We start from the raw sequence: 22,063 nt of genomic DNA, 5'->3' as shown, positions 1-22,063 counted from the left end.
TACTGGATACCCAAATGTATCATTGATTTCGCCTTCATTAACATACTGAATTAATTCGCGATGTGATCATAGACTGTCCTTCCCAAATACAGAATCAAAATTGTTTTGATTAAAAAAAAGAAAGAAATGGAATATTCTTATTTAATTTACTTTGAAATTTATCAACTAAAATGCATATTACTTTCTTTTTTCATTTTGAATTGTACTATTTACCGATTGACAATGGGTTTATTGCATTCAATTTTGCAATAAGGAAACTCATTATTCTTAATTGTAACTGTATAGTATTACTTAATAAGGGCCCAATGCTGTCATTTTTACAAGAAAAGATCACTACAGAAATTGGGATAACATTTTTAAACTTTTTCTATACGTTTCATTGTTTTTAGTTGAAAATCTACCAAATACCAGAAATCCTTCCACACTCAAATAAAGTTATATTGGTTCTCATTGAAAGTATCTGTTTGTTGAATTATGATTAAATTTGATTTTATATATTGCGCAAGTTGACTTCATAACGTTTTATATTGATCAATAACACTCGTAGATATTACCAATTTCAAAATAAAATTATATCACATTTGAGATTAAAAGTGAGACGTGCTTTAATCAAAGTACTGAAGAACTGACGGGAGTTGATTTTGTCGGTGTATATTTATTCTAAAATCAAGGATACGTTATTTTGCATGACAAGCACATGCAGTTTCTAATTTGAATTACGCACATTTTTATAATATGAATTATGCACATTTTTATAATATGAATTTTTGGACTTTTTCGACAAGAATGTCGAGAAACCCCCATATGAATCATGTTAAATAATATTTAAAGATAAAATTAATTTAATCAAACTATGTATCAGTAATAGAAATATTTCTCGAAAATTGTATGGATCCAAGCAATATTGAACTCTAGTCTCGTTCAACCAAAAGCTCGGCTGACACCGTAAATCTCCGACAAGGATTTACGGAGACAGCCGAACGTCGAGTTGAACGAAACTAGAGTTCAATATTGCTTGGATCCATACAATTTTCGAGAATTATTTCCATTACTGATACATAGTTTGATTAAATTAATTTTATCTTTGAATATTATGTATATTGAACTCTGGCGTAGGAATACATACGACTACAATTTTTTATTAAATTGTTCGTACCATTTAGAATCTGACTATTTTCAAGGTATTTGTAAATAAGTTTCCTTGAAAAACAATGCTTTAGCATACATTACATCGAATTTATCAATTATTTTCAAGAACTAAGTCTTGTCAGAAGCAATGATTTGTGCTGAGGTCCAAACATTGTTTCACTTTCGGTTTGACTGAGTAACTGCATAGGAGAGTTGATTAAAATCAACTCCCAAAAACGATCAAAACAGTGGACACCGGGTATCTAGTTATCAAAAGCGAATAAAAAGACAAAAACAATGATTTGAATACCTAATTGATAGAAAACTATTTTTAAAAGATACAACTATGCATACACTTGCTAAAAGGTACGTGAATGATAAATCTAATTGTGACCAAATAAGGTTTTGCTTCGTTCAATAAGGTCGACTAACATGAACATGTAATTGTTAAAATGGCATTTACTGGTATGATACGAACAACATTTACATTAATCCATCAACAGTTTATTGAAACATTAACTTTATAAAACAACATCACGCAGTTGTAAAGTTACATAATTTAACAAATTATCCATGAAAAATATCATCATATATCATTATGTTGTGTAGACTTCAATCTCAGCCAAATTAAGAAGATTCCAGGAACCTTGGGATATGCGAAGTCTTATGAATTTCCCTATTGTTGGATTGTCAAAAAGAATCTCCACGACTTGCCCAGTCACTCTCGGTCCTTTGAAAAATCCTCGTCGTTCGAAAGAAACTCCGTCCATGGACATCTCAAAGGCGACATCATGAAATCTATCTCCTTCAAAAATATATCATAAATGAAATTTTTGTTTTATTTTTCAAAATAGGTGTTTGTATAATTTCAACGCGGGAGAGCGGGTGATAATTTTTTTTTTTAAAACATGACGTGAACACAACTTACCACCGCCATCATCTTTATTGTAAACGCGGACAAATGATATCACTAGTGGTCCGTCCAGTGTTATCGTAATCCATGGTGCGATTTCCCATTCACTTGCAAATATTTCTGTACCTTTTCTAAATGAATGTAAACCATCAGTAGCATAACGGGTGCCCCAAAGTGAAGGGTTATTACCGTATACGGAAGATGCTGAGGATGGTCGCATATAAGCTGCATTTCTCTTCTCTTCAATACCTTTTAAGATAATGATAATTTGATAATGGTTTAAATCGGTGTTGAACACATTGATAAAACCCGCCAGAATGAATATTTAAAATTTCTTGATATTTTTAATTATTTTTTTTTTGGAGAACCGCTTTATTTCCTTTTACAAGTATGTCAAAAATTGTTAACTTGGGGTCAATAACTTTATAAGTTTCTTTTATATCGAAGAAAACATACCGTAAATTTTCCATTCTTTGTTTTGGGTTTCCTTTGTGTATAAGTAAGTACAGTTCCATCGACAATATTTGTTTTCAATGTTTATGAAGAACCTCACATCTTTTGATTCCCGTCCAAGTGCTGCACAATGAAACAAACTAGACACATACTGTTCTTTGCATTGGATAGCAGTAAAATGGGAACCAAGCAATACACCATACCACTGGGATACAGTACTACTAATAGAAAAATATATGATAAGAAATATTTCCAAATGTATCATTATTGTGGCGCTGACATACGAAGTGGATTATTAAGGTTTTTCCTGCTAATCTTAAAACTAAGGGTGTAGAAATGAAAAATCAAAATTACGGTTTTAAAAAATTCAAACTAAATCGATAACTGTGCTTGCATGCCAATGTAAGATTGCAATTATAGATATGAAAAATCGAAATTGCGTTGATATTGGTGTTAAATACATAAAATTTTGAATATAAAGTGGACGTCGATTTAAAACAAAAATGCAGATCATGTACTCTACATGCACAGGCTAACACTATTTTCTCGAAACCCTATGCCTGTTCAGTTCTATGGATTTCTGAAAACAAATACCACTCAGAAAATCAATATCTTTCTTTTCAATCAATCCACATGAATTCATAATTAAACTACAATTTTACAAAGAAAACATTAATTTACAAAAATGATTAATTGCCAGTATCAAATATGTAAACAGATTATATTCTGCGACCCCCTCCTCACACTTATAAATCACATTTTCTGTGGAAACTGGCACTGATTGTCAAAATGATGGATCTCTTTGATATCCTCCAAAAAATTGAAGCGATTTTTATTTACAAATGGCAACAAAAGATGTAAATTACCGAACTTAACGTCCTCCTTGGTAACTACAATCATGTTTTATCATTTGTTTCAAAATAGAATGGTTAGAAAGGTGCTCACAAGATTATACAAATAAAATCGTACCCTGAATTGGATTTCAATAAGGAGTCTATAACGCAGTGCAATAAGCAAAAATATAAAAAGTGACAGTTTTCAGGAGTTGTTAATCAATGTTTTGTTTGTTGTTTTTTCTTAAATTTACCTTTTGATCATTTTTTGACAATGACTGTGATTGCTTAACAAGAACTACACAAATTTAAAAATGATATACGGTATCATAAAACTGGTATGTCCATTCTCAGTATCAGGTATTCGTTAATATAAAATTGTTATAAAACGGTTATATAAAAGAAAAACAAATTATAGTTGAAAATTTAACAGTATCACGTGTTCACCAAAGAAATTATGAAGATTGATTCATGACAGTTATTTTCTGTTAAGAAGTACCGAAAGAATGTGTTTTGATAAAACTTTTCATTGAAGTTAATTAATTTTATTGTAAATAAAATCATTTTTGGCAGCAAATTTTGTAATAATATACTTGTGTGTGTTTTTTTAATATATCTTTGTAAGTCAAGCTTGTAAAATAATGTTTGTATGCATGTAAGGGGGTGCTCATTAACAACCATGGTCAAAATACTTTGTCATGTTACAAATGGTAATTTGCATTTGTGCACAGCAGGGTCACTGGGGGGTACGTTTCAAGACTGTTAAACATTTTGGATCAATTAACATGTCCAGCATCCAATCATCTTTTGTAATAAATTATTGTCTTATCAGAACCTGGCACATGTAAATTCTCTCATTCTTATTTTCTCTGATTTTGCTGCTGGATGTAAATTTTTCCATGAACTTTGTTTTGCCATGAATAAACGACCTTTAACGCAATCTGTTGATCTATTTCATTGCAAATGAACTTGGACTCATTGGAAGATTTTGGATTTAGTTACTTGTATTGGGTAAATTACTTGTAGCAACAAAGCTCAAAGTTGGGCAAAATTAATAAAAGTGTTTCTCTTGGAAATGCTTATGTATTATATTTATGGAAAAATTTGGTTGACAAAACAATTTTTGCGGAAAAACAGTTGGAGACAATGTAATCAACCGTTTCCCTATCTATATTGACAATGAATGATTTTTAGAAATATCTTTGTTGCTTAATATTTAACGAAGAGTAAATCATTTTATTTTTCAGAAAATCAGACACCCCAGTATCAAGGGGTTCGTCTAAATTATTGATTGTATTGTCATTGCGCGCTACCTTCCTACCTTCTTACCTGCATAAAACACAAAACCATTTTATTGTTGATTTGAACATTGAGGGAATTCGTTATAGCAATCACAGGTCGAAGAAGTCTTGATTTTATGGCCTCATAAATCAAAACTCTTTTATATTATATATACATCTATATTTTATCCTGCATTAAATAGTTGCAGATTCGCATTGAAGCTTAAATCAACTTTTAAGAACAACGTGATCATTCAGAACCAAAAAATGGGGATCTGTTGTCATTTTATTCTATTCTTTTTCTCAAGAAATGCAAAGTTACAATTTGTGATATTACTATTGAAAGCATCCTCAGGAAATGTAATTGTAGTTTTTTTAATTGTTCAAACTCTGACATCGGGCAAATACCAAGGTTTTACTAATGTTTTACATAGAAATGTATTAAGATATAAGATCTACTTTTTTTTAAAGACATTAAGAATATCATTAACGGAGTTCAAGCATATTGTATTTATGTAACACAGAGAAATCAAATGAAGATTTGTTGTTTTGGGGCTCTTATTTTAAATGAAATCAAAGGACACGCTTATTTAACAACCTCATCTTTTTTGCTGCTTTAAAAAATGTACAAATTCAAGATGTTTTGCAGACTAGAATATCTTGATGAAACAAGCAAAGCAAAAGTAAGGGTTAGGGTGTGGACACACTTTGGCGGATCAAGTAAGTGGGAGTTTGTATCAAAATGCGCGATTTAAGTATTTATGGAAAAAAAAAACTTTATAGAAGATAGTAAACAATAACACGGACCGACTAATTTAATTCAAGGCTAAAACTCATGAGGCAAAAACCTTGGATCGAACAATTTTGGTTTAAGATATACAAATAACTATGCATGAATTTGCGTTTTAAACTAAAAACGTTTTTAGCTCATTGACAGATTGGTAGTTAACCTTTTCTACCAATTTGTGAACTGTTGAAATTAATAAGCAATTTATGGAGAAAACGCGGACGTTGCATCGGGGGGGGGGGGGGGGGGGGGCTCCCCCACCTTTTTTAAAACAGGCTTATATCTGAAAAAAGTTGGCGCTCAAGATAAAATAGTTTGCAAGTTTCATCGACACGAATCAGTTTTGATTTTTATTAAGAAATAATGAATCATTCCATTCTTTGAGCATAAGGAGGTGGTCAAATACCGTCGGGGAAGAGAAGAGCTTTATGATAGATTTGACCAACCCCCGACCGTATATGATCACCTCATAATATTCAAAGATTTATTCCTTATTACTTATATCTACTTGTTTACAAATCCAAGACAAATCCTGTGAGTAACTCTAGATTTACTATATGTATATGATGTAAAGAAGTATTTAAAACAAACATTGTCATATCTCTGGACTTATATTTCTCCGAAAAAATATATTTAAAAAGTGCGAATTTTGTTATCTCAGTGTATTCTCTCCACCTTTTTGTAAAAAGCAGCATAATTATTTCATGTTGAAAAATGTAGAAAGAAGACTCAGAGACAACAAAACCATTTAAGGTTGCTCACTACACCGTGAAATATTTTCTAAAATCAGCATGCATAATAAGTATTTAAGTCTCATAGGCAAAACAATGTGCAATTTAGGATGAAAAATTACATTTTCAAACATTTAATTAAGTTAACATGAACAAAAACTCCAGGCGGATTCGAACTCATGATCTGCGGTTCAGAAGCCCAATATTTTAGCCACTGAGCTACGACGATATACATATAAACAGTTTAACAAAACATTTAAATCGCCATCTTGTGGCGTAGTGTCTTAAAAAGTGTAGGTGTAGTGATGGGGTACCTTAAAAACAGCTGTAAATAAGTAGGAGTTGCATAAATAGCCACATGTTGCTTTAACAGACCCGTATTTTGAGAAAGCTAACTGCATTTTAAACATATTTTGCCATTTTATTTTCCTCAAATTAAAGAATCAAAATAGTACGTCATATTTGACGTTAAGGTCAGAATTTATAGAAAAACTGCACACAACACAACCGCCCCTCCTCCGTTTTATATAAAAAAAAAAAACCCGATGCAAGTTTATATGCTATTGAGGATTGGCATGTAATACAATAGATTATGCAAAAAATGAAAATATTCCCAGTTGCAGTAATACACTGCATATTGAACAAACTGTCAAAAGCCGAAAAAGATTGAAATTTTTTTTTAGTCAAATGTTATAAGACGAAATAAAGACATATACATGTATAGTCAATTTCAATATTGATTTTCATCCAAGCCCGCTCCTCTAAATATTCAGCCAATAGGTTTTTTTCTAAATTTCAGTTTTAAAACATTGGCTCAGAAAAAAAAAAAACATTCGACGCAGTATTTACAAAAAAATGTGTTTAAAAAATTCTGGTTCAACAAGCAATGTATTAGAGTTATATCCTGCGCTTGCACGGGCCGTCATCTGTTGTATTCTAAAATTTAGTAAAAGTGATTAAAAGTTTACCTGATTAAAAATGTAACACAATTTATTTAATAACGTGTTTGCGTCCCGATTACTTTTATATTTATTATAGTCTGTCCCAAGTTTCTGTTTCCAACACGTTTTGCTTAACATTTTGCTTCGTAACCAAGTCACTTTAATTCAACTATTAGATAGGACATGTATATATCTGTACCTGATATTTAGTTTGTCTCATTTTTGATTTCAAAGGATTAACGTTTGTATACATATTTCATGTGTCTATACGCCACACTAGACAGTATCATCTACGTTCATTGTCCATAAGTATAGTAATTCAGAGGCAGTTTATTCAAACCTTTGAAGTACTTCTAATATCATTCTAATATCATATTTCATTAATTTTTCCAAAATTTTGCAATTTTCTCCTACATTACGGGTATATGGGAGGCATTCTAAGTGTGATGAGGGCCTTTCCCGAGACACAGTTAGATATTCAAACTAAGAAAGTGTAGTGAAATTAATAGCATTATTGTTGGCTTATAGCTTTGTTATGTAAATGTCAATAATACGGTGTGTCGATGTACATATTTCGTAATAGTCCGATATGCAATGTCAACCCGTGCAGCACGGGTCAAAGTCTAGTAATACTAAAGATAACTTATTTAGCAGTTAACTCAAAACAGGAAAATGATTAAATGCATGTGTTTAATTCATAATAACGCAATTTTTACTTTCTTTACGTCAAATGCGTTTTTCGAATTTAAACAAAGTAAACAAAGACATAAAAAATATTTAATATCATCGGAATCTAACACTTACTTCAGCTTACGTATGACCCAAGAACTCTACCACGGAATCACATGTTTTAACCCATTAAGATAACAAACTCAATTTAGTATTGCGCAAACATAATTTGGTCTTTTATTTGATGATCATCTTGAAAATTGAAGGAGGAAAACCTGCTTTTTACAACAATGTACAATGGAGTAGGTCTTGGTACCATTTTTTTGAAAATTGAAAAAGATAGATATTTACATGTTTTATCAGTATACATTCTTTAAAAAATGATATGATGACCCTCTCTGTAAAAGAACTATAGTCTGACCATCCAATTTTATTAGCATTTTGTTCCTCAATTAGAATATACATATGATGTCTTAATATCATGGTTCAATTAAATTTGAATCCAATTGTTGATGGTTTTTGGCAATACTGAATGCAAATGATTTCATATGCTTGATAAATATTAAAGTTATATTTGTAAGAAAAAAAAATTGTTGATTTTTCAAATGAACTTATATGGGTTTATGCCTCGGCTTATTCCCCCACGTTCCTAAAGTGTTATAATTTGGGTTTTGGGTCATTTGAAGACACTGAAATGAATAGTAACCATATAAATTTTTTTTTCAAATCATAATTAATAATTAAGTAAGATGAACGTATTTAACAATATAGATTCCGACGGGAGTGTTTTAGTGTTATTATTTTTATCAGAACTATTTGCAACTGATACAAAGCTTCCATTTACTGATTTTAAAAGATGAATGGATTTATATAAAAAAAAATATTAAAAATCAGTATAAGTCGTATAAATACAAAGAAGATACTTGAAGAACATATATATTCTATCCTTTTGAATTAAAGTTTATTATACATGTATTGAATTATTTTAATGATTTTTTTTTTATTACAGACATACAGAGAAGTGATTTATTTTGCAATATATAGCATTTTGTTGACGCAGATCGTTTTAAATAGCCAATGTAAGATATAATAATTTTGTTCAATAAACAGTTTCTGACGATTTTTTTCACAATAAACTGAATAATGCAATTTGATGAGCGAAGTACAATCTGTGACTTTAATCCATATGCGCCCGTCGACGGCTCTGCTATTAGAGAACCTTTTCTTTGGTTTTAGGGGGATTTTTTCACTAACAGATAACATTATTACACATGTACGTATATATCGCCCCTTTTGTTCTCAAATAATTTTTATCTCGCGAGTACAACTCTATCATGAGCTTTCTTCGACATTTGTTTCCATAATAGGCAGGCCTAATATATAAATGCGCCAGTTTGTTGCGACTCGCAATCGAAATACACACCGGTTAGAAAGTGTCATCACTCAACGAAATGCTACATCAGCCGTAGCGTATACATCCATGCTATATATTTGCGATAAATAATGATACATGAAGGCAAAAAAATGTGCTTCATAGATGACTGTAGTTTTCTGCTGAGCTACAGAACTATAGCTTTCCGGAAATATTGCTGGGATTTGCGAACCCTAGATATATTGTATATAGTACATGCAAAGAATAACATGAAATATATATACACAGCTGTACGATCAGAGAAACATGCGTTCAACTTGGATTTTGTTTTTTTGGTGTGTTTAAAAACTAATTTTGAATAATTAACCAATATTTGTCGTAAGTTTACTAGAAGAGTTTAATGTAGCAAGTAAATTATGCGTGTTAAAGTGTACTGAGAAGAGATAAAATATACATGTGACTTTCACAAATCCAATCAAATAATTTGAATAAATCTATTGCTAAATACAACAGGACAAATGTATTTTAAAACGTTGATTAATGAAACTGCCGCGACTGAATTTTGTATGAAATTTGTCCAAATTTTTATTCACTTTCGTTGTGAGCAAATGGAAATAATCCACTAAAGTCGAAGATAAGATATTGATTGACTATTTCATGATGACGTGCATTCCAAAATAATACCAGTTTTATCAAACAGGTTCTTGTAAACCATTCCGTTTTCTTTACACCTAAATGTATTGACTGACTATGAGGACAAAAGCAAGTGTGATGGTCCACGAGATTGCAAATTTTTCCCCGTGAAGAAATTGAGGGAAAATGCAGAGCATGATCACCATTATCAAGGATGCTAAAAAAACTCTTACCTTACTTACATCTGCTTGATAGATCTGTTTGTTGTTAAATGATATAACATGATTCCTATGATATTGTATTACATAATATGATACACTATTGTTCAAACTGATACAATATTATATCATGCATTATATTGTGAAAAGTTATGTGATACGATATGATATTTTATCAATTTATTTTTACATTATGATATGATATTTTATCATGATATTGTATAGTATAGTATTGTATATTATGATACAATGTTGTATAATATGATATTGTATTATTTTATCACATGATAGTGTTTCATTTGATATTGCAATATTCAATATTGAATCATATGATTAGATATAGTAACATATATAATATTATATGAATACGATATAATTTTATTATATGGTATTGTTCATGGTATTGTTCATATGATATATCACATATTTGACATATATCACAGATATGATAGCTATTTATATTGTATCGGATGATACGATTTTATATCATATGATATTGAATTAAATAATACATTACTATTTCACATGATATTGTATCATATGATATACTGTTGTATCAAATTATATTGCATCATATGATGCAATATAATAATATGTATCAAATATGATATAATTTCATACAATACAATCTCATGCTATATTATTCAATATAATATTGTATTTTACAATATTGTGATGTATTCTGTGATATGATATTTCATATAATACAATATTGAATCATACATTATAATATTTTTTGTGATTAAATACAATAATGTATAACATGATACATATGTTACATTATCACATTGCATCATATTAATTATTATATTATAATATTTTATTATTTGATGTAGATTGTTAGTATCATAGGATGCAATATCGTTTTTAAGGCGTCGAGCTAATGCTCGGCAGCCTTCAAGCGATCGTCTGGATTGGCAATCGTCCAAAAATTCATGCTCTGCACCGCCTTTTAAATGCGCATAAAAAATAAGTTCATTGAAGTATTAAACGTATTACAGGATTTGTATTCCTTTAATTCAACTAAATTGTGTACAAAAAAACAATTTTGCCTCCCTGGCTATTGACAACTCATTGCATAAATAAGTGCAATGTAAACATTCACTAAATATTATTTAAGTTTATCGATTATATTTTAATTGGAGACCGTGCCCGATAGAAATAAAATTTGATATGTAAATTTATTTGTTATCGGGCATGGTCTCCAAAAATAAATATAAGCAATAAACGTATTTAGTGATTTTGTTGCAATAAATAAACACGATAATGCAGTTGCTTTGGTCGAGCATTTTAGATATCACGTGTTGTGGATTAGTTTGTAAACAACCATACCATAGGTAATCTTGTTTCAAACGAGAATTTAGATAAATAAAAGTATATTTTATTATTATACATGTAATTAAGGACACACTGTTAATGTATTCAAATTATGAACCTGTGAAAATTGTTCAAAGACTGTCTAAAGCAGATAGAGAATAATTTTATTTTTGAACTTTGAACTTTGAAATTTCATCGATTTTTGTAACCATGATGAGTTATTGTATTATAAACGCATCACTACCTATTTTATAAGGAAATATTCTGCACAAAACATAATTCATTTCCGTTCCGGCCTTTGATTTATTTATTGCAACAAGTCGAGAAACATTCGCACTAATCTTTTAAAATCTTACATCAAACGCAAGCTACTTACATACAAAAACACCGATAAAATTCCTTAAATAGTCTCCATATTATACTTTTATTCTGCAACCACATTGCCTTCGGACAGGGTCAGCCATTTTGACGTCTTCTAGAAAGACTGATTCTGATTGAACCATCAGGAATATTAAACAATGAAACTGAGTTAAACATTAGCTATCACAATGGCCGGTCTGGTCAGAAGTTGATGTGGCTGCAGAATAAAAGTTCAGTTTTGAGAGTATTTAAGGAATTTTATCGAAATTTAAGGATGTAAGTAGCATACGTTTGATGTGAGATTTTAAAAGATTAGTGCGAATGTTTCTCAACTTGTTGCAATACTGCTGTTGTCATAGGCAAAATCCCATCGTGAGCCCTGGACCAGTAAATGTCCGAGTAAAAATAAACTGGCAACTTCGAGAGAACAATGACGTATATCTCCGCTATTTTAAGACCCATCAACTTGAAATTCGGCATGAGTGTATTTCAGACACTACTTTTATGAAAAATACATGCATATTGCAAGTGTTTTAAAAATTAATTGATTTATTAGACTTTTGAAGCAAGCTGGTAGTTTTTTTATCTTGGTCAGAGTTCGACCCCTTTCTATATTTATGGTTACATTGAAATTAATGTTAAAACGGGCTTGGCCCCTGTGTTTAAGGTCATCTTGGTATTGATTAACAATACCCTGAATGCATAATGACATGAAAACCTTGTGTATTTTATAATTGTAAACACAAAATTCTAAAAAATGGAATTAAGTAATAAAACAATTATTTAATGCCTGAACAGTCAATAGACCCGAAATTTTCCCCTTGTTACATGGAACAGCTAAGTATGACCATGTCCAAGGCCAACGGACAAGGAAAAAATATTCGGCTCTATTGACTGTGCAAGCATTATAGTCTGTCCCAAGTCATTGCTTCCATCTCATAAATTTTCATAATTTTTCACTCATAAAAGTTCACAGGAACGAAAATAAATTTCTTACGGAGAATTATAATAGGAAATGTTAACAACCTTTCTCCATTCGGAAGTACTCGGGACACCTCGAGCAATTTTTCAACGTAATCATACGGGCTTAATCATGGTTGATGCAATGCAAAATCCCCGTAGACTTTCTATATTGGGATGAGCATTGAAACTTAAATCTGTTTCAAAACAGATAACTTGGACATTTTTCATATTAGTGGATGAACGTACTGTGAGCACAAATGTATTAATATCAAGCAAAATGTGGTGGAAGCAAAAACTCGGGACAGAGTATAAATAATTGTATACTATAACATGCAGATATAAGTACGTTCTCTGTTGAGGACATAGAATCACTTGAACATGTTGTCAAAATTATTGAAAATTTTGGATCTGTATCAGGAACGAAGTTGAATTTATCAAAGACGGAATGTATTCCATTAGGGGTGCTTAAGCTTTCTTTGGATAGTGAAACAACTCTTAAAGGTATAAAAATTAATTTTGAAACAATAAAATGTCTTGGTATATATAGGGGCATAACAAAATCGTAAATAATGAAAGAAACTGGTAATGTGAAATTACGGAATTGGAATAAAATACTTGACTCTTGATAAAGTAGAAAATTAACTGTTTTTGGAAATGTCAGCTGATCAATTCTCTTTTAATCTTAAAGGTCTTCACACGGCTACTATGTAACATTTGGAAAATGTGATTTTATAAATTCTCTTTGGATCTCAAAAGTCTTTACACGACTACTTTTTTACATATGGAAAAAGTCAGCTGATGAATTCTCTTCTAATCTCAAGGGTCTTTACACGGCTACCATGCTAGAAAACATTGAACAATCTGTACATTAAAGTATAAATAAATTAATTTTCTCCTTTAATTGGGGAAATTGGGTGTTAGTCAAGCGTAACACTTTTTTAGGAATATAAATGGAGGCATCATTGGTATTACAGACATTGAATCAAAACTCAAAGCAATAAAAGCTTCATGAGTTTCGAAAATTATTCAAATTAAAAATAGTCTATTTTCACTTTTAAACGCTTGTGTAGTTAAACATAATACCGACATTCCGTTTTAGCTCAATTTGAGCATTTCAAAATACAAAGAATTAAAATTAAAACATCCTCCCTGTGTCTACAAAGAGATTCTTGTGACCTTTAACGAATGCAAAGATATTTCATTAACCTATTTAGCTAATCAAAACATCTGGTTCAATAAAAATAATGTTTAAGGGTAAACAAACACTTTTTATGTGAATACTTAATAGTCTAAATACAATAAAGATGCACCTTTCAAGGATAGATCTACGTACTATAACTTCTACGAATTCACCCTCTAAGTTGCATTTCTATTTTGAAGGAAAGATAGAAGATACTTCAAATAAAAAGTCTATCTTTTTCTACATCATTCTGAAAAAAAAAGAAATCTCAAAAACCTATTAAAGGGAAATATCTGTTGTAAGGAATTCCAAATAGAGAAAGACTATTTTGATGTAATTTACAAGAACAAGGTTCGGTCATTAATTGATAAATCTTTATCCGAGTTAAATTATAAATCACTTCACAACCTGCTGACCACGAATCTGTCGGTTAGTAATATTTTTTTTAATTCACGTCCAAGTGCTGCATAATGAAGCAAACTAGAAAATACTACTCTTTACATAGGAAAGGTGGAGCCAAGCAATACACCACATCACTGTGATATAGTACTTTTTATAGAAATGTAATCGTAAGGAGTACTGCATGCCCAAATGTATCATTGATTTCGCCTTCATTAACATGCTGAATTCATTCGCGATGTGATCATAGACTGTCCTTCCCAAATACAGAATCAAAATTGTTTTGATAAAAAAAAAAAAGAAATGGAATATTCTTATATAATTTAGTTTGAACTTTATTAATTAAAATGCATAATTATTACTTTTTTTCATTTTGAATTGTACTATTTACCGATTGACAATGGGTTTATTGCATTCAATTTTGCAATAAGGAAACTCATTGTTCTTAATTGTTACTTTATAGTATTATTAAATAAGGGTCCAATGTTGTCATTTTTACAAGAAAAGATCACTACAGAAATTGGGATAAACATTTTCAAATTTTTTCTATACGTTTCATTGTTTTAAGCTTAAAATCTACCAAACACCAGAAATCCTTCCACACTCAAATAAAGTTATATTGGTTCTCATTGAAGGGATCTGTTTGTTGAATTATGATTAATTTTGATATTATATATTGCGCAAGTTGAATTCATAATGTTTTATATTGATCAATAACACTCGTAAATATTACCAATTTTAAAATAAAATTATATCACATTTGAAGGAAAAAGTGAGACGTGCTTCAAAAACGATCAAAACAGTGGATACCGGGCATCTAGTTATCAAAAGCGAATAAAAAGACAAAAACAATGATTTGAAAATCCAATTGATGGAAAACTATTTTTGAAAGATACAACTATGCATTCACTTGCTAGAAGGTACGTGAATGATAAATCTAATTGTGACCAAATAAGGTTTTGCTTCGTTCAATAAGGTCGACTAACATGTACATGTAATTGTTAAAATGGCATTTACTGGTATGATACGAACAACATTTACATTAATCCATCAACAGTTTATTGAAACATTAACTTTATAAAACAACATCACGCAGTTGTAAAGTTACATAATTTAACAAAATACACATGAAAAGTATCATCATGTATCATTATGTTGTGTAGACTTCAATCTCAGCCAAATTAAGAAGATTCCAGGAACCTTGGGATATGCGAAGTCTTATGAATTTCCCTATTGTTGGATTGTCAAAAAGAATCTCCACGACTTGCCCAGTCAGTCCCGGTCCTTTGAAAAATCCTCGTCGTTCGAAAGAAACTCCGTCCATGGACACCTCAAAGGCGACATCATGAAATCTATCTCCTTCAAAAATATATCATAAATGAAATTTTTGCTTTATTTTTCAGAATAAGTGTTTGTATAATTTCAACGCGGGAGAGCGGGTAATAATTTTTTTTAAAAACATGACGTGAACACAACTTACCAGCACCATCTTCTCTATTGTAAACACGGACAAATGATATCACTAGTGGTCCGTCCAGTGTTATCGTAATCCATGGTGCGATTTCCCATTCACTTGCAAATATTTCTGTACCTTTTCTAAATGAATGTAAACCATCAGTAGCATAACGGGTGCCCCAAAGTGAAGGGTTATTACCGTATACGGAAGATGCTGAGGATGGTCGCATGTAAGCTGCATTTCTCTTCTCTTCAATACCTTTTAAGAAAATGATAGTTAGATAATGGTTTAAATCGGTGTTAATTAAACACATTTATAAAACCTGTGAGAATGAATATTTAAAATTTGGCAATATCTATATATAAATATTTTTTTTTGGAGAACCGCTTTATTTCCTTTTAAAAGTATGTAAAAAATGGTTAACTTGGGGTCAATAACTTTTAAAAATTAAAAAAACTTTAAAAATAAAGTTTCTTTTTTATCGAAGAAAACATACCGTAAATTTTCCATTCTTTGTTTTGTGTTTCCTTTGTGTATAAGTAAGTACAGTTCCATCGACAATATTTGTTTTCAATGTTTATGAAAAACCTCACATCTTTTGATTCCCGTCCAAGTGCTGCACAATGAAACAAACTAGACACATACTGTTCTTTGCATTGGATAGCAGTAAAATGGGAACCAAGCAATACACCATACCACTGGGATACAGTAATACTAATAGAAAAATATATGATAAGAAATATTTCCAAATGTATCATAATTGTGGCGCTGATAAACTAAGTGGATTGTTAAGGGTTTTCCTGCTATTCTTAAAACTAAGGCTGTAAAAATGAAAAAATCAAAATTGTGGTGATCTTGGTTTTAAATAATTCAAACTAAATCGATTACTGTGTTTGCATGCTAATGTAAGATTGCGATTATGGATATGAAAAATCGAATTTGCGTTGACATTGGTGTTAAATACATAAAATTTTGAATATAAAGTGGACGTCGGATTTGTTAAAACAAAAATACAGATATGTTCACAGGCTAACACTATTTCCTCGAAACTCTATGCCTGTCCAATTTTATGGATTTCTGAAAACAAATACCACTCAGAAAATCAATATCTTTCTTTTCAATCAATCCAAATGAATTCATAATTTAACTACAATTTTACAAAGAAAACATTGGTTTACAAAAATGATCAATTGTCAGTATCAAATATGTAAACAGATTATATTCTGCGACCCCCTCCTCACACCATCTTCGCTAGCCAAGGGTTTTTGGTCCACTTTGCTCCCCATATACCCTTGGCGAACTCGGTGACAAGCTCCGTTTTATGATTGGCTGCAGCTGCGAGCAGCTGATCCAATCGCAGTGCTTGTCAATATAAAAACGTTAAAAGAAAACACACGTGTGATCTTTGGTAAAAACATTCGGTGCTTTTAACAAGTTGAGACACAAGTTCTCGAATACAGTGCCTCCCCAACGATGGTTTAACCAGATCGCTTTAAAAACCTGTATATTTTACTAGGATTGATGATAGTTCTACAAACTTGTCAAGGCTCACGTGATAGCTTGGGAAGTAAACATGGCGAATGTAGAAGTTGCCCATCCCGTTAGTACATACGTTCCTGCTTATGGTTGGTTCAATGAGCTCTGTTTTATTTAATTTCTTTGGTCCGCAATATTCACGACAACGATACCTGGCTTTATGGCATGAAATATTTCATATAAATTGGCGACTTTTTCATTTCCCGGCACAGGTCCTTACAAAACACTATGAATAAAACAATCCGTGCTTTCCCAAGGTTATAACTTTTTTCGTATTTAAAAAAAATTCAAAAAATGAAAGCGATTTTTAAAAAAAAATGGCAACAAAAGATGTAAATTACCACACTTAACGTCCTCCTTGGTAAACAAAATCATATTTTAATCATTCGTTTCAAAATAGAATGGTTTGAAAGGCGCTCACAAGATTATACATATAAAATCGTACCCTGAATTGGATTTCTATAAGGAGTCTATAAGGCAGTGCAATTAGCAAAAATATAAAAAGTGACAGTTTTCAGGAGTTGTTTATCAATGTTTTGTTTGTTGTTTTTTCTTAAATTTACCTTTTGATCATTTTTTGACAATGACTGTGATTGCTTAACAAGAACTACACAAATTTAAAACGGATATACGGTATCATAAAACAGGTATGTCCATCAGTGTTAGTTATTCATTGATATAAAATTGTTATAAAACGGTTATATAAAAGAAAAACAAATTATAGTTGAAAATTTAACAGTGTCACGTGTTCACCAAAGAAATTATGAAGATTGATTCATGACATTTATTTTCTGTTAAGAAGTATCGAAAAAATGTGCTTTGATAAAACTTTTCATTGAAGTTAAAATTTTGCCTAAAAAAAGTTGGAGACAATGTAATCAACCCTGTTTTCCTATCTATATTGACAGTGAATGATTTTTAGAAAAATCTTCGTTGCTTAATATTTTACGAAAAGTAAACACTTGTTTTTCAGAAAATCAGACACCCCTGTATCATGGGATTGGTTTAAACTATTGATTGTATTGTCATTGCGCGCTACCTTCCTACCTGCATAAAACACAAAACCATTTTATTGTTGATTTGAACATTGAGGGAATTCGTGTCGTTATAGCAATCACAGATCGACGTAGTCTTGATTTTATGGCCTCATAAATCAAAACTCTTTTATATTATATATACATCTATATTTTATTCTGCTTTAAATAATTGCAGATTCGTATTGAAGCATAAATCAACTTTAAAGAACAACGTGATCATTGAGAACCAAATGATGGGAATCTGTTGTCATTATATTCTATTCTTTTTCTTAAGAAATGCAAAGTTACAATTTGTGATATTACATGAATTTGTGTTTTAATCTAAAATCGTTTTTAGCTCATTGACAGATTGGTAGTTAACCTTTTCTACCAATTTGTGAAGCGTTGAAATTAATAAGCGATGTATGCAGAAAACGCGGACGCTGCATCGGGGGGGGGGGGGGGGGGCTCCCCCACTTTTTTTAAAAACAGGCTTTTATCTGAAAAAAGTAGGCGCTCAAAATAAAACAGTTTTCAAGTTTCATCGACACGAATCAGTTTTGATTTGATTAAGAAATAATGAAGCATTCCATTCTTTGAGTATAAGGAGGTGGTCAAATACCGTCGGAGAAGAGAAGGGATTTGTGATAGATTTGACCAACCCCCGACCGTATATGATCACCTCATAATATTCAAAGATTTATTCCTTATTACATATATCTGCTTGTTTACAAATCCAAAACAAATCCTGTGAGTAACTTTAGATTAACTATATGTATATGATATAAAGAAGTATTTAAAACAACATTGTTATGTCTCTGGACTTATATTTCTCCGAAAAAAATATATTTTAAAAGTGCAAATTTTGTTATCTCAGTGTATTCTCTCCACCTTTTTGTAAAAAGCAGCATAATTATTTCATGTTGAAAATGTAGAAAGAAGACTCAGAGGCAACAAAAGCATTTAAGGTGGCTCACTACACCGTGAAATATTTCCTAAAATCAGCAGAAAATTACTTGATTACGATTGATATCATAATGGATAATAATTATTTAAGTCTCATAGGCAAACCAATGTGCAATTTAGGATGAAAATTACATTTCCAAACATTTAATTCAGTTTCCATGAACAAAAACTCCAGCCGGATTCCAACTCATGATCTGCGGTTCAGAAGCCCAATATTTTAACCACTGAGCTACGACGATATACATATAAACAGTTCAACAAAACATTTAAATCGCCATCTTGTGACGTTGTGTCTTAAAAAGTGTAGGTGTAGTGATGAGGTACCTTAAAACAGCTGTAAATAAGTAGGAGTTGCATAAATTGCCACATGTTGCTATAATAAGACCCGTATTTTGATGAAGTTAATTGCATTTTAAACATATGTTGCCATTTTATTTTCCTCAAATTAAAGAATCCAAATAGTAGGTCATATTTGACGTAAAAAACAGAATTTGTAGAAAAACAGAAAATTATGTGGCGGCCGCCAGATAATAAGTGGCGGCCGCCAAATAATTATCTGGCGGCCGCCAGATAAAATATTTTTCCTACGTGGCACCAACGGGCTTCCGTACTCAATGTTATTGTTTTTTGGTGTTTTTTTTTAAAAACAAAGAGTCGCTCTATATTTCCCATTCGAAAAAAGATATAAAAAATGTCAATTTTTGTCTGATTTTGATTGAAGTCAAAAAATAGCGTCATATACTGCCAGTGAGTGCATATAAATAAAATGAATCGATGAAAAACATATTTTATGTCAACTATTCTAAAATATAACACAAATCAATGTATCTGAAACACTTTAAAAAGTGGCGAATTATGGGGGCCAAATTTGACAAATATCATATATAGTTCTTTGGAAATATTAAAAGGAGTGGTAATTATACGGAGACATCAAAGTATCCCGCAATTATTATTTTCTCATCAGTTTTTCCGCTTATTAACAAAATTATGAAATGACCATTGAAGTAGCTCCAAGACATCCAATCCATAACTCTTTTGCATTGATTCTGATTTTCTTTTCTGTGACTTGCGTTCAAACTTCAATAAAAAGAAATTCGAAGAATATTTTATCCTTATATGAAACCCGTCCAATTTTCCGAGTTATCTAGATGTATTGACTTTTCAATTGTTTAAACTTTGTAACCGAAAATATAGGATTATTTTTCATTCTAACTATTCAATTTCAATAATTTCAACTGTGAACATGACATTTGTTTGTAGAGAGGCTGTTATTTCCGTATGATTTGTACGCTCTTCGTTATTCATGCTTCAGGAAGAAAGTTCCAACGAAATGAAAGATTGTACAAAAAATACCGCAAGTGTTGTTGAAAAGAGAAGTGTGCATGTTTTTATCTATGGTGCATATGCGTTCAATCTGACATCAAAGAATGTTCTAAATTGTTCGTTACTTCTGAAAGTTGTTAAAATAAGATGCCCATGGTGTTAATTTTGTTTTTAAAAAATGGCTTGAATCGTACATACTTTACTTTAGAAATTGACACGCATTTTTCAATCTTGTCCAACATTTTTTTCATTGTTTTACACTATACACGTCTATCAACCAGTGACAGCCTTCACATTTAAACAAAGTTATGTCTTTTCAATTAATCATTTTTCTTTATTGACAAAAATAAATGGAAATAAATACAATATTATTTATTTTAGAAAAAATAACAGAGGAACAACTCATTTATATTTGAATATGGAAATTCATAAGTATTAAATATTTTTGAGATTGTTCGTATAGATATTATATTTCTGTGCATCATTTCAATTATAATCGATTGTACACATTATATTTAAAACTCAGTTAACTATTGACGATGCTATAATTATATTAAGTGAATAATGTCTTACCCGGTTACTAGTATTTTAAGCGGTACAAACGTAAACATGTTACTGGCACTGTACCAGTTATCGGCAGTTTCGTGTTTCCTTATTTCTTGATATATTTGAATAAAACTTGAAATATCTTAATAGGTGAACTCCTTATTTATCCATCGACTAGATTATATCATTAGTTAGAATCCCGAACAACTTGGTTTTTTTTTTGTTTTTTGTTTTTTTTTTTTTGCTTTTTATCACGCCCCGAATTTGCCGAGTTTTTACGATTTACTGTACCAGTTATCGGCTTCATGATAATAACATAGTAAAATCCCTGTACATCTTAATTTTATACTCTTCAAAATATAATTTGAATATTATGTCCCTTGTGGGGTCAGCCTTAAAGGTCGTAGGGGTTATTATACATAAACAAAACTCAAACAATTGCTCGTTTGTTATCATACGGTAATACACAAAATCGTACACTATTCAATACATAATTGTGCAATCAGGCGATCAACTGCGCTATAAATCTCTCGGAATTTAGTTAATTCTTTTTGTTTATACATGTTATATGTATTGATATTATGTGCCAAATCAAAGAAGGGATATAATAACGTACCACAGAGAGGTAATATTTTATTTTTATCTTATTGCGTCACTTCCCCCACTGCTGGAAGTGCAAAGATGTTAATCAACGGTAAACAGTGATCGTTTAAGCTCATGTTTAAAACAAATTCAAGAAATGTTTCAAGCAAACTTACTTTTCTTTATTCGTAACAGAAGACCGAATTAAAAAAATCTCGAATAGTTGCTTTCTATAAACCCGAACTCTCAGTTTAGCCGATAAATTGAACAGTACAAATATTTGTTTTCTTTGACTAATATTTTGAAATTCTGCAGATTTGATTTAATTTCTTTTCTAACGAAAAACCCATAAAATTGTTATCACATTAATATTTTGCTTTGTTAAAAAAGATCGACATGTAAAATTGGTCTTTATTTGTTTGATCATGTAATTAGTAATTACACAAAATAGGTGATCCACA

General features: G+C 30.8%; 2 long non-coding RNA genes across 2 annotated transcripts; both read right to left on the bottom strand.

Annotated features, from left to right (window-relative positions):
- Window positions 1–1,113: 1,113 nt before the first annotated feature.
- LOC109618402 (uncharacterized) lies at window positions 1,114–2,796 on the bottom strand. The gene is made up of 3 exons (XR_010714407.1): window positions 2,498–2,796; window positions 2,057–2,290; window positions 1,114–1,933 (listed from the first exon to the last, which is right to left on the bottom strand). It is a non-coding gene; the product is annotated as an uncharacterized lncRNA (long non-coding RNA).
- A 12,238-nt stretch (window positions 2,797–15,034) lies between these two features.
- LOC117680999 (uncharacterized) lies at window positions 15,035–16,462 on the bottom strand. Its single transcript, XR_010714406.1, has 3 exons — window positions 16,130–16,462; window positions 15,658–15,891; window positions 15,035–15,536 (listed from the first exon to the last, which is right to left on the bottom strand). It is a non-coding gene; the product is annotated as an uncharacterized lncRNA (long non-coding RNA).
- Between the last annotated feature and the right edge of the window lie 5,601 nt (window positions 16,463–22,063).

This window comes from Magallana gigas, chromosome 5 (genome assembly GCF_963853765.1).
Source record: "Magallana gigas chromosome 5, xbMagGiga1.1, whole genome shotgun sequence".
Lineage (NCBI taxonomy): Eukaryota > Metazoa > Mollusca > Bivalvia > Ostreida > Ostreidae > Magallana > Magallana gigas.
Note: the sequence above shows the minus strand (reverse complement) of the source record. Positions and strands in the feature narration are given on the sequence as shown.